Below are 12,968 nucleotides of genomic sequence, written 5' to 3'. Positions count from 1 at the left end.
ATAGAGAGAGAAATTTCCCAAATCCGAGGAGTTCGGGGGCCTTCGTAGGAGACGAAGAGAGGCTGAAACCAGTACCCACCGCTCGGGGTTGGAAAAAGTGCAGAGGGCTGCCGGCGGGCCGGGAACAATGCCCAAATGTCGGGAACGCAAGTCAGAGCTCTGTCTGGTTTGTGGCTCAGAGCAGTAGTGTCCCGTCGCAGGAGACCCGGGGGAGGCCCCGTTGGTGTGGGGAACTGTAATCAGTGACAACATTTGAGACTCAGGATCCAGGGTCCAAGTTTGAAGGATCAGGGGACATTGCTCAGTACAAAGGGTGGGGGGGAGGGAACAAGAAATTCGATTCTGAAATAGGGGGGACTCAGCATCTTGGTCAACAAGCTTAGGGGAACCCCAGGCCAATTTGTGGGAGATAGGTTTTGGGTGACTCTGAGAAAATTCTCAGCATGAAACGTGGGGGGTGGGGGGAACCTCAGAGGCACATTATCTGAAATTGGGAGGAGAGAAACACTGAACCCATTTTGGGGATCTAGGGGAAATTTCAGTGTGGTGGAGGGAAGTAGAGATTTACTTCCACAATTTAGAAATGCAAAATTAGTGGCCTGGAAGCCAGTGCCGCCAAGGAAGTAACCTCCTTAATTGTCATGGTCTGGGGCCAATTCACAGTGTCCTTTAGAGACTCAAGAAACACGGTCTAAACTTGGGGGAACCTGGGGTGTGATCAGTATATTTGGGAAATGCAGAAAAATCCATGTCCGCTTATATTTTAATTTTTAATTGGTTTCAATTAGTTTATTTTTGGTGAGCACGAAAAAATATCCTGTTTGCTTGGTCACTGTCTGCATTTGGGGAACCCTAGCAAAACATGTCCCAAGTTTTGGGGATCCATGGGAATTGTCCAATGGAGGCAGATGTCTAAATCTCAGGGACCACTGGTAATAGCCTGGAAGCCTGTAGGACACAGGCCCATAAGACCTAGGGTTTCTAGGATATTTTTTGATCCCTGGACATTTTCATTTGGGGGGGGCATGGAAAGTTGCCTGAATTTAGGGGGAGTTGGGGAGCAAGGGTCATAAAATCAGGAGACTCAAAAATCAATGTTCAAAAAAAGCTCAGTTGTTTTGTTGGAGGGGGAGTCCCAATTTATTTTGGAGGACTGGGAGACATGTCTCAATTTGGAGGCCCCCACAAACTAATTTTTGAATCTGGAGATCCAGGGAAGTTGCTCAGTGTCCTCAGGAAAACTGGGGGTCAATAAGTTTTAGGGAAAAAGGATTAAGAGTCCGTAGGTTTTGAGGCCTGGAGAATCAGTGTCCAAAATTGGTGATCTACAGGGAGCTTGCAGTGTGTGAGAGACCCAGGAAATGTTGCTTACATTTTGGGTGACTTTGTGGGTATGCAGAATGCTCTGGAATCCAAGAAATCAGTGTCTTTCTGTGATCCAAGTGTAGCACTGACTGTGTTTTCGGGCCTGGAGGGCAATGCATGATATTTGAGAGAGCCCAGCATGTTCAAATATAAGGGATCAGGAAAAGGGTCCAGTGTCATCCTGGGGTTTGAGATCACTGCCTGAATTTCAGAAAATCCGGATTTTTGTCAGTAAGCCAGTGGGACACAGGGAATGTTTTAATACTCAAAATGTTATGGTGAAGAGAACATGTTCCCAATATTTGGTTACTGGGGACACCCAACAGAACCTGGTACAAGGAGATGTAGGCTTTGTGCAAAGGGTTTGTTTCCTGCGTGGTGTGACCCAGGGGAATCTGCCCAACCCACAGGGCCACAAGGAAGCACATCTCCAGTAATTGCTCAGTGTGCTTTCCGGGGTTGGGTGACAGTGTCTAATCCATAAGGGACCTGATTAGTGGCCAGGAAGCTTGGAGAGTCCTGTAAATGAACTCACCGAATTTTCATCCCCCCCCCCAACAAAAAAAAAATATTGCTCAATGAGATCTGGGGGTCAGAAATCATCCTCCCAACTTTGTGGAAGTCAGGAAACCAGAGTGCAGACTATTTAGGATTGAGAAAAGGGCCTGGTGTGCACTGGGTGCAATGCCTCAATTTTAGGAAAGGAATAGGAAGCCACGTTCAAACTCTGAGGGTTCTGGGAAAATTGCTTCGTGCATTAGGGGGACCTGGGAATCTTTGTGTAAAATTTAGGGAACCCGGGCTGATGCCGATAAATTTGTGGAACCCCGCAGACAGCGTCCTAAACTGTGGGGAGCCCGGGGAACAGGGCTTCGGTGTGGGGCAGCCAAAACTGGGACAAGTATACTAGCTTGGGAGACCCTGCAGTTAAGGTCCAAAATTATGGAGGCACAGGGAAAAAGCTCCACTTGTTTCGGAGAGACGGCACCTAAGTGCCAGAAAAACACCGTCCGCCTTCTGGGGAGCCAGGCAAATTGGTCAGCGTGACGACCACAGGACCCGGGGTTAACGTTGAAATTGTAGGGGATCCCGGGTCGGCGATGTGTAAACCGCTGGGGTGTGGAGCACGGTATATAAGGCTGTTAAGGGCCTGCCCAATGAGTCTGGGGTTCCAGGACACTAGGTGAATCTGGGGAAGCCAGCGAAGGGCTTGCTTTTCTCGGGGTCCCCGGAAATTGATGTCCAAGAAAATTCTTGTGGCCTGGGGAAAGGCTGGATGTGTTGGGAGGACCTGGGAGCGAGCCTTACATCTGGAGGATCCCAGGAAAAATTACGTCCGCGTTCGGTGGGAGCAGGGAGGTCGCTCGGTGGGCTGGGACCCCGGAGGTGGAGGGCCGCACGGGAGTGGCGGGGCTCCCGGGGCCGGGAGGCGCCGCGCCGCCGCCGCTCCCCCGCGTCTGGGGGCTCGCGCGCGGAGCAGTGGCGCCCTCCCCGGGGGCCGCGGGCGCGGGCGGCGCGGGCAGGTAGCGCGGGGCTCCCCGGGGCGCGCGCCCCGGAAGGAGTATCGCCGCTCTTTCTTTGGCCTTCTGGCCGCCGTGAGCGCGCGTGCGGCGGCAGCCCCGCCGAGCAGGCGTCGGGAGGAAGGGAGGAACCCGGGAGCCGCGAGGGAGCGACTTGGGCGCGGCGCCCCGGCGCTCGCGGGGCTCCCGGCTCCCCGCTCGGCCGCCTCCGAGGACGGCCCCGCGCTCCCCGCCGCCGCCGCGCCCCACGCGCTCCCGCGCTGCGAGCCTAGGCGAAGCCGCGGCCGGGCGGCCGCCGCGGGCAGGCTCGTCCCCGGCTCGGCTTGGGGGCCCGGGAGCACCCCAGACGGCCACCCCCGCGCGCCGAGGCGCTCCGCGAGCGCCCTTCGGGCCTCAACCAGTCCCCACACAGGGGCGAAGCCAGTTTTGCTTGGGTGACACGAAGGAGGGGCGGGAATGGGGAAGAAGAGGAGAGACATCGGGGAGAAGGAATGGGGGCAGCCCTGCACGGTGGCCGGGGCGCCAGGGGTCTCCTTTCGTTTTCGCAAAGGGAATTTTCACGCAGAGCCTCGCTAGCCCGGCTGGGAAAGCCCAGTCGCTCACAAGCCAGGGTTGAAGCAGCGCAGGCGCAAGGCGCTGCTGCCACGAACACGGTCACCACCTCGGACTGAGCACTGTTGAGGTGGGGGGCAGCGACCCTGGGGGGCATCTGAGGGGTACGGAGCTCCCAGGAAGGAGGCATTGCCGGGGACAGAGAAATGGTGGGGATCCTGGGGCCCCTCCAGCGGGCACCGCTTGTCCCCACTGTCACCCCAGAGAAGGACCCCAGTTAGAAGGGGGCGGCTCAAAGCCTGACACTCTGGGAAGGCAGGGGTTAATGCCATTGGACAGGTGCGGGACTCTTCACGTTATTTTGGCAAGACAGGGAGACTCCCCCCCCACACCACCATGAAAAACAGCCCATTTTCCACCCAGAGCCCCAGGCACGTGGGGAATGTTCCCCCTTCAAATTCCAGTCCGCATCAATCACCCCGTGTCCCATTCCAAGAACATCTGGCCTGCCCCCCCATCACCGCCCCCTCCCCCCTCCACCAGCTTTGTAGCCTCCCGCGCCCCTGGCTCTCAGGCCTGTGCGGGCGTGGGGTGTGCCTGGGGACAGAGGGAGGGTGAGGAGAGGGCCTCCAGCAGAGAAGCCTTGGGTGCCTTGAAGTCGCTCCCCAATGCGTGGAGACCTGTGAATTTGGGGGTAGGGAACTGGGTCCCTGGGAGCCCAGAGCAGATTCCAAACCCTCCGGAGGGCCTCTGCTTATGGACAAACACAGGGCTCCCTGTGGCTCTGCTCTGGGCCCCCCACCTTTCCTCCAGGCCTGCTTCCCAGGCTGGGAGTGGGATGGGGTGCTGAGGTGAGAGCCCCTTTCCAAAGCGTGGGCTTTCCCCCTGGTTGGGGGTGGTGGGGGGGCAACCACACCAGCAGCCTCTCAGTGGGTCCCTCCCCTGCTTTCTGCCCACACAGGAGCCTGCCCTGGAGAAGCCTCTGCCCGGTGCTTGGAGACGTGCCCCTCTGGCCTCTGCCTGGACCTTGGAGGTAGGAAGGCTGAGGCCACTTTGGGGTGCCAGGCTGAGCCACGGGGGCAAGGAGGGGGGGTGCACATGCGCTCTCTACCCCGCGGGGCTGCCCGCTGAACCCTCGCCTTATTTAGTCAAAAGTGTGGCTAAAGGGGCAGGCTGGGAAGGGGCAGATCCGGGTCACCCTAGGGCTCAAAAAGGCACTGGCTGCCCCCAGCCAGGACAGCGTCAGGCTCTCCCCGACTTCCGGCCCTCCACGGTAGGAAGGGAACTGCAGTAGCCCGAGCATATTTCGGGACTGGGGTCTCTCCTGCCCAGAGCCCGGCTGGCAGAACTTCAGCCCTAGCGCCAGCCACCCTCCCCCCTGCCCTGCTCCAGCCCCGGCGGCAGCACGAGCCTCCCTGCAGACCGCAAACCCATGCTCCACAGAGAATAATCATCCCCCCCAAATTTGGACTCACCCTAAGAGCCTGGCCCCTACGCCCCAGGCCTGCGGCTGCTCTCGAGCCGCCTCCCGGCTCCCTCACTCCCCTGCTCCCAGCAGGCAGCCTTTCTCCTTCCCGGTGTCCTCCCACAGCTCTGGCTCTGAGCTGGCTGCTCCCGCTCCCTGGGACCAAGCCCAGCATTCTGCAAACTCTGCTCTGTTCTCCGAGGGTCCCTGAGCACCCCTCCCTCACCCACCGCAGGGCACCGGCCGCTGAGGCTCAGACCTTGCACTGGGCTCCAGGAGGGACCCCGGCTCAGCGTCAGCCCTGGCTAGAAGCGAGGGACCAAGGACCCAGCCGGAACCACCAGGACCCGACGACGGCTCAAGCCACCCAAGGCACAAAGGCGCCACAAACCACTGTTCCATAAACCAAAGCCAAAAGTAGGTAGGGGTTAGGGGCTGGGTGGAGGACGCGGGGGGGGGGGGGGGGGGGGGCTGAGTAGGCGTGCTGGGGAAGGACCCAGGCAAGGCCACTATTGTACTGTTTTCTGTAGAGTCAGAAATAAAGACACCTTAAAAAGAACATTCATGGCCTGTCTCTCAGATGGGCCAACCAACCTAGAAGGGGGTCACCTGCTGGGTTCCCGCCCCCCCCCCGCTCTGAAGGGTGGCCTCAGTCACTTCTGGGGTCCAGCGCAAGGACACAGACCCACCCCGCCCCCACTTCCAAAGCTCCCCAGGACCCTGGAGCAGAGCACCCCTCCAGGGCAGCTCAGCCTGTGCCCCCAACCCCAGTACCTTGTCCGTGAACCGGCGTGGCCACCACCACTGAGCTTGCTCCAGAAGTGTCCCAGGCACTCTGGCCTGAGGGCCTTTCTAGTCCCCCCACCCCCCACCCCTCACTCACACACACAGGAAGCCCCTCTGGCCGAACACAATGGAATCGCGACACCGGGGCTCCTATGGCCGAAGCACTCAAGAGTCCCTCTGCCGCCTGCCCATGGGGCACGACCTCCCTTTCTCCTCACAACTGAACAGCCAGGAGTCTGAGACTGCCACCCACTTTGACAAATGAGGACACAGAGAGGTCAAGCCACCGGTGTGAGGCCCCACAGCCCAGCAGCCCAGGGCAGGGAAGGACCTGGGTCTCAGGTGCCCCAGCAGAAGCCAGCTTGCCTGGGGGCTCCTGCTGCCCCCGCAATTGATGAATTCTCCCCCCCACCTGCTTGTTTTCTCTTTCCTCCAATTCTGTCCCCACCTAGTCCTTGTCCTCCCCTTCTCCCATGGCTGCTCCCTCCTCCTCCCTTGCCCTTCTTTGGCCAGGAGCTCCCCTCCAAGGACCCCCAGAGGAGCCCAGACTGCAAGGAGCGGCTGTGCCCACACCTGAGCGACCAAGGGACCGACACCCGGAGCGGAGCAGACCAGACCCCCTGAATCACAGATGCCCACGGTGTGACTCTGAATGCGCCCCAGCTTCCCTGGGCCTGGTGGGGGGGTTGCTCCGTGAACCTAAGGAAAGGAGGCCTCTGCCGGGAGCTGACACTTGGAGAACGAAGCCAGCGGACACCTCAGCCCTGCCCTGGGGGTCTGAAGACACTCACCTCTGTGGGGCTGGGGCTGGCTGCGGGCCTCAGTTCTGAGCGCGCGGCGACCGCCTGGGCCACAGGCCACAGCAGCTCACCTCCGGGCTGGGTTCTCTGGCGGCTCTGGCCGGCTGCGGGTCGGGCAGTGACTGGGGCTGCGGCTCCGGCTGGGGGGCAGCCTGGGCAGGGGGCTCTGCTGGATGAGATGCAGGGCCTCGGGGCTTGGGATCCACCTCCTCCTCAAGGAGCTCTGCAGTGACTCTTCGGCCCCTGGGGAAAATACAAAGGTGTTCCTGAGATGAGCACTTTTAAAACAAACCTCCCCCAAGCCAGAGCATCGTCCCTTCCTCCCTGTCCCCTGGCTGTTCGGTGGGAAGGCCTGCAGGTCACCTTGCCAGGGTTTTGGGTGGCAGCTCCCCTTCCTGTCCCTCTGGCTGCCTAGCTCCCCCTTTTTCAAAGGACAAGGGAAGAGGAAAGTGGCCCACAGTTCACCTAGAGCTGGGCTTCCCAGGAGCCAAGCCTGCAAAGGTGCCTGCCCATGAAGAGGCAAGAGACCCTTCTGTTGGGTGGGCTGTCCCTTCCTGGCTGGTGTGGACTTCTGCCTGGGCATGGGGTGGGGGCTGCACACAAAAGGCTTGACTTGGGGGATCACAGCACACTATATGACACCCCCACCCACTCCAACATTCCCACCTTGGGTGGAAGCAAGGAAGGGGGCCAGGTATAAACCAAAGGACACAGTTCTGTATGAAGAAATCAGCTGGATGGCAGCCTTGGGATGGGACACTGGGCTTCCCTTGGGAAATGAAACCTGTCACCACAGACACCACATTGGCTGTATGGAGAAGTCTGGGACCCCCGGGTGGAAGGGAGAGAAACTTCATGTGCAGAATTATGCACACCCCTGGGAAATTGCCCTTGCCCCAGCACACGGTTCTGTGGGCAGGAGAGGCACCAGGAGAACCCGGCAGGCCTTCAGGGAGAGAGGAGCTTTACTCTTTCAGTCCTGCTGTGGGGGTACCAAGGTGTATGGCCCTTCATTGTCCTCCTCCTCAATCTCCTTTCCAATTACTTAGTGGGATTCTTTGGTTATGGTTGGGAGGTGTAGGGAGTGGGGAGGGGGGGGGGAAGCTTTACTTTTAAAATGGTATAAAAAAAACTGCTCCAAAATCTCGGGCCCCTGGCCCCTCTGCACAGTCTCCTGTTTGTCTTTGGTTGGGACTGCGGTGGTGGTGGGGTGGGGGGAGGTGCAGCAACTGCAAACTTCTCACACAGAAAAGCCCTGCCTTTTACATTTGCAAAAACAGCTGTTCACTCCTGCTGAGAAGAGCAGCCCTACCCTCCACCCCTGCCCCTCCCACTTTGCCTGGCAGATAAGTGAAGGAAAACCTATTTTCCCTGCAAAAGCCTCTGTGCAGCCTATAGAGGAGCCCCCTCCCCACTTGTCTTTCCTGTCCCCTCCAAAGTTGAAGCTATTCTTAGAATAGCTTGCCTGGGCCTTCTCTCTGACATGAGAGGTTCTGTCCCTCCTGCAGAAATGGGGATCCTGTTAGCTGCCCCAAGCCCCCAGCCCACCCATGCCTCAACACAGCATGCAGTGTTTCTCACACAGAGGCTGCAGCAAGAGGGAGGGAAGCCCAGTCACCTGTATTCTAGTCGCTGCGTAGTCCCCGAAGTTCCCGGGCGGTGGATAAAGAGGACCGGGGAGTCACTGGTGCCCAAGCCTCTCTGCTGAAGCTGCCCGGCCGATGATCCGCTGGTCGGGCCAATATTAGCAGTCGCCGCCAAAGTAAGGGGTGCTCTGGCTGTGGTGCCCAGACCCTCCAGCCGGGTTGACGTGGAGGAGGAGGAGGGGGACGAGGTTGAGGCTGGAGAGACGATGAAGGGCACTTTTAGAGTGTGCATTATAATAGCCCCTAGAAGCGGGAGAGGCTCTCCACCACTGAGCACAGCACCTGCTCAAATGCCAATTGAAATTATTTTTGCCCCTCACCTCCTCGTCCCCTCCACGCCTTTCCTCGAGCCCCTCCAAATTGGGTAGCTTTGCGCCAACTCGGTGGTGCTGGGGCCACTGGGCAGCTGGCTGTGGCACCTTCTCACGCCAGGGCACAGTGCACAAGGGGGTGGAGATTTGGCCCACCCCCTGACCCCACGGAGAGGCGTGTGTGGGCGGGGGCACAGACCGGAAGCACTCCCCCAGGAGGTGGGACTATGTGGAGGGGTGGAGAGTGGGTGGGGCCTCCTGAGATTGACAGTTGGCAGTCACTTGACACCCTGGTATGCCAGTGGGCGTGGCACGGGTAAAATGGCGACGGGCCATATGCAGAAAGAAGCCGGGTTCGAGAGTGATCAGAAAAAACTCTTTTTAGGTGCTTCCAAGGCAGCTGCAGTGCAGCACCTTCACATCATTTCTTCTTTTAGGGGTAGGGGCCTCATCTGGGAGTTTCCTCCCTTCACCAATCACTTCTGATAGGGACCCTGCACCACAAGTGTGGTGGCAGGTGGCAGCTCTGAGCACCAGTCCTGCTCATAGGCACTGAGGGTGGGATGTTGGGTTCACAGCCTTTGAGCCTGGCTGAAACTCCAATCAAGGCACAGCCTCAGAGCCATCAGCAGCTGGGGAATGGGCAGGCAGATGTGCTGCCTGATTGGACTAAATCTCGCTGGGAATTTAAACCCTTCTTCCAACCTTGCAGGGAGAGCAGGCAGCAGAGCAAAGACTCACTGAAAGGCAAAGACATGTGCACTTCTGAGAAGGCCACCAGTCCCACACCCCCCAGCACCCTGCACCCCAGCTTACCCAGCTAACTGGCACATGCTGGGTTTAACACTCACTGTTCCTTTCTCTCTCAAGCCCTCACCTGAACTCCTTTCCTTAGCTGGAGGGATGGGGCATCCAGTGGGGAAGACAGGACTTTTGGTGGGGAAGAGAGACTTGAGGGGGATCTCAGATCTGGCAGGTGTGTCCCAAAGGATGCAGATGCTCCAGAGCCACACCACCCTACAGGTAGAAGGCAGGTGGGACTCCTTGCTGGACTCTTGCATGGGGAGGGATGCAGGGATGCTAAAGGATCCTGAGCCAGGTCTGGGGCACATAGAAGGGAGTCAGTGTGAAGCGGCCCACAGTTCTTGGGGTACAGCAGTCACCTGCTCATGTTGGCTCTGACTCTGCTGTGGGCTCTGTGGCTTGAAGGCTTTGCATCCTGTGTTGTCCCCTGTGTCTGCTGCAAGATATCCAGATGTTGCAAGGAGCTACTGCCAGGTCCTTATGGGAAGACTTAGTTGGGATTTTCCAAGCCACAGGTGGAGCTAGGGAGAGTGTAAGGGCTGACTCTAAGCCAGACATAAGGAGCTGTGTGGCCCTGGGAAAGTTACTGAACATTTTACCCATTTTACCCGTGCCACAGGAGGCCCACCAAACTGAGAAGGCAGGAAGCTAAGGGGCTGAAAAGGAAGTAGCCTTTCAAACCCATAGATCATTTCCTGGAAATGTGGAAGCTCCCAGCCCCAAAACAGTGTCTTGAATCTGAGTTCTGCCCTAATCTGGATTCCTATCTCAGGCCTGGCCCAAAAGGGAATCATGCGGGGCAATTTTAATCCACCAGCATCTTGGAACCCAGAGTGCTTAAGCAAGGGGAGGGGAGCAGAGGATAGAGGTCAGGGTGGGAAGGGCCCATGGAAGACTAGCTAAGCCATGGCACCACTGAGGCAGAACTAGCAGCATGGGTCAGGGAGGTGGGTGTGAGGCCTGGGACGCACAGCCCTGCATTCCATTTCTTTTCCATGGTGGAGGGAGAGCACATGGCCAATAAGGGATACAGGTAGTGGGAAGGAACACAAAAGGGACAAATTTGGAGTGCTCCATTGAACTAAATCTCGCTGGGAATTTAAAACTCTCCCCCAAGCTTGCAGGGACACCTCATAACAAAAACCTCATTGCCCCACTGCCTTTGGGCCTGGGAGAGGATCATCCCATCCTGGGGTTCCAGCCAGAACCTCATTTATTCAGGAGACTTCTGGGGCACCCCCAGAAATCCCAAGTGCAGAGGAGTTACCTCTGCTTGGCTGCTTGAGCGGCCTCATGCTGACACCTGGTGGCCACTTCTAGAATTACAGCAGAAGAGCCCACAGGTCTTAGTACAACTTGGGGCATTCTGGGGAGAGGGCTGAGGGGGCAAAAGGACATTTGTCTCTACGGAGCGGGGCCCGCTACAGCATCAGGGTACAGGTGGGCTCTGCACTTTTCTGTGCTCAGATAGGAGACTTTTATCCATTTCCATCCTGGCATTACAGAACAGGTGGTGGAGGGAGGCCTAGGGGAATTCCCCCCTTGGGGGACTCCCCAACACTAGCGGATGTGGCAAGGCAGATGCCCAAAACCACAGGTGCAACCTGGGACACCTTCCAGAAGTATCGTTGTGTTCTGAAAATTAGTGGGGCCTGTATTATATTTGTATCAGAATAAAATCAGATCTATTACTGGGAGGCTCTGGGAAGAATGTTAATGTTAGGACCCCCTTCCCAAGGCAGAGACCCTGGGAGGAGCAGGGGTAGGCTGAATTTTGTTCTCCCAAGCCCGCTTGCGAGCAGGGTTTTCCAAATCTGGCCCGATCCTGCCACCTTGTGGCCACTTGTAGAAATGCATTCGCTGCCTCAGAAAGCCTAGTTTCCCTTAAATCAGTAATAGTGCCGCCTGGGTAACAACAGGGTTGCTTTATCAAACCCAGGAATGGAGAGAACCCCAACCTGAACGAGCTAGGTTTTGTCCCATCGGATATCTTCAGCTCCCCGCATCTGTGCAGCAGGTAGTCTGACCAGCCTGGGGAGATTGCTGGGGGCTGCATACAGGCTTGAAGGCCCCCAGGCCACATCACGAGGGCCCTAGGGGCACCGGGCATGATGGAGGGGAGGGGAGCAGTGGGCAGGAGGAGGCCTGGAGGCTGACAGGGTTCACGTGCTGGCTCTGCCCGTGGAGGTGGGCAAGCCGGGTCACCCCCTGGGCCTCCACCTCCCCTGATCTCATGAGTTCCATGTGTAGGGACACAGAGGCCTGGAATCAGTGTCTGGCACAGAGTAAACGCTAATAAACACTCACTATTATACTCTCCTGATGTGAATGTGTATCTGCCCCTGACTCCCCTCACTGTTGGCACTAGAACATTCTTTCCTGGGGCCATATGGGGGTGCAACCTAGGTGGCTGGTGGCTCAGTGGCAGGCCCTGGCTGGTCCTGGTCTCTGCCCCGTTCCTGGCCTCCTTTCGGTGGGGGCCCTCCAGGACCCCAGTCCTGAGGCTCCTCCCTTGGGGAGCTGGTCCTCCTGGCAAGCCCCACCCCCCTACATACCCATGGGCCACATGGCGGGGACCGCATCCACTTCCTCTTGCGCATGATCTTGGGAGGACTACCAGACCCACAGGGCTGTCCCAATGCCACCAAGCCCCAGAGAGGGACAGCTTGCTGGACATGGGAAGCAAGCAGCGGAGTCAGGACAGATCGCTGAGCCTAAACCCGGCCTTGGCCTCCCACGACTCTTCACCTACATGCCTGGCCCACTGGGGACGATGCTTCCTGGGATGACAGTGGCATCCTGCTAGGGAAGGACCTGATGGTGCAGAGAGGCAGGCCTGCTGATTGGAACAGGTCCTGGGGGGCTCCCCCACGCACATAGTGCGCCATGCTGGGCCCTCTCAGCAGCCAAGGCAAGGACAGCCTCCTTTGGTTTCCCTCTGAGAGATGAGGAAGCTGAGCCCCAGAGATGTTCAGTAACCTTCCCAAGGCCACACAGCCAGGAGCAGCAGAGCAGGGACTTACACCCTGGCCCGCCTAGCCAACCACCTCTCCCCCTGCAGCATGGCACTAGCCTGGGTGGACACTCCGGCTGGCCCTGATATGCTGAGGCTTGAGGGGAGGGGAGACACTCACAGGATTCGGCCCATCATGCCCTCCAGACCTCAGCCTGTCCCTTCTTTTTGGTTGGGACTAGCCCGTGCCCAGCCACGAGGAGGGGGGGGGGGCATCTGAGCGAATACAGCTGCCACTGTGGCCCCAAGGAATGTGGCATGAGCTGTACCTGACCCACAGCAACAGCCTGACATGGACTTGTCCTCAAGGTTGAGATGCCTGCGTAGGGGCACAAGACACCTCCTCCAGGAAGCCTCCCAGCCTGCCCTCTGTTCTGAGCTCTGACTGTGTGACTAGAGCCGAGGAGTTTCTCAGCCAACTCTTCCTTCCTCCAGAGCTTGGCCTCTCTGCCACTTCCTTTCCCCACAGCTGGGCCAGGGTCCAGAATGCACCCCCATGGGCAACCAAGGACCAACCCATCCTCTAGGCCTGGAGAGGGCCTTTCTGCCCTTTCCCCACCCCTGCCCCTTAAAGATCTCCTTGATGAGTTGAGCATGTCAGACCTCACGAAAGTACCATGGAGGGTCAAGGAGGGCCAGAGGGTTACAGAGGATCAGGGAGGGCCAGGGAGGACTAGGGAGGGTCAAGGAGAGCAGAGGATGGGTT

General features: G+C 58.3%; 1 long non-coding RNA gene across 1 annotated transcript; it reads left to right on the top strand.

Moving 5' to 3' along the window:
• The first annotated feature begins 3,305 nt into the window (after positions 1 to 3,305).
• LOC118016187 lies at positions 3,306 to 6,382 on the top strand. The gene is made up of 4 exons (XR_004680772.1): positions 3,306 to 3,567; positions 4,399 to 4,470; positions 5,138 to 5,319; positions 6,202 to 6,382. It is a non-coding gene; the product is annotated as an uncharacterized LOC118016187 (long non-coding RNA).
• Positions 6,383 to 12,968: the final 6,586 nt, after the last annotated feature.

Source organism: Mirounga leonina, unplaced genomic scaffold (assembly GCF_011800145.1).
Source record: "Mirounga leonina isolate KUSES-001 unplaced genomic scaffold, KU_Mleo_1.0 Mir_166, whole genome shotgun sequence".
Taxonomy (NCBI): Eukaryota; Metazoa; Chordata; class Mammalia; order Carnivora; family Phocidae; genus Mirounga; species Mirounga leonina.
The sequence above is the reverse complement of the archived record's forward strand: the minus strand, read 5'-3'. Positions and strand labels throughout refer to the sequence as shown.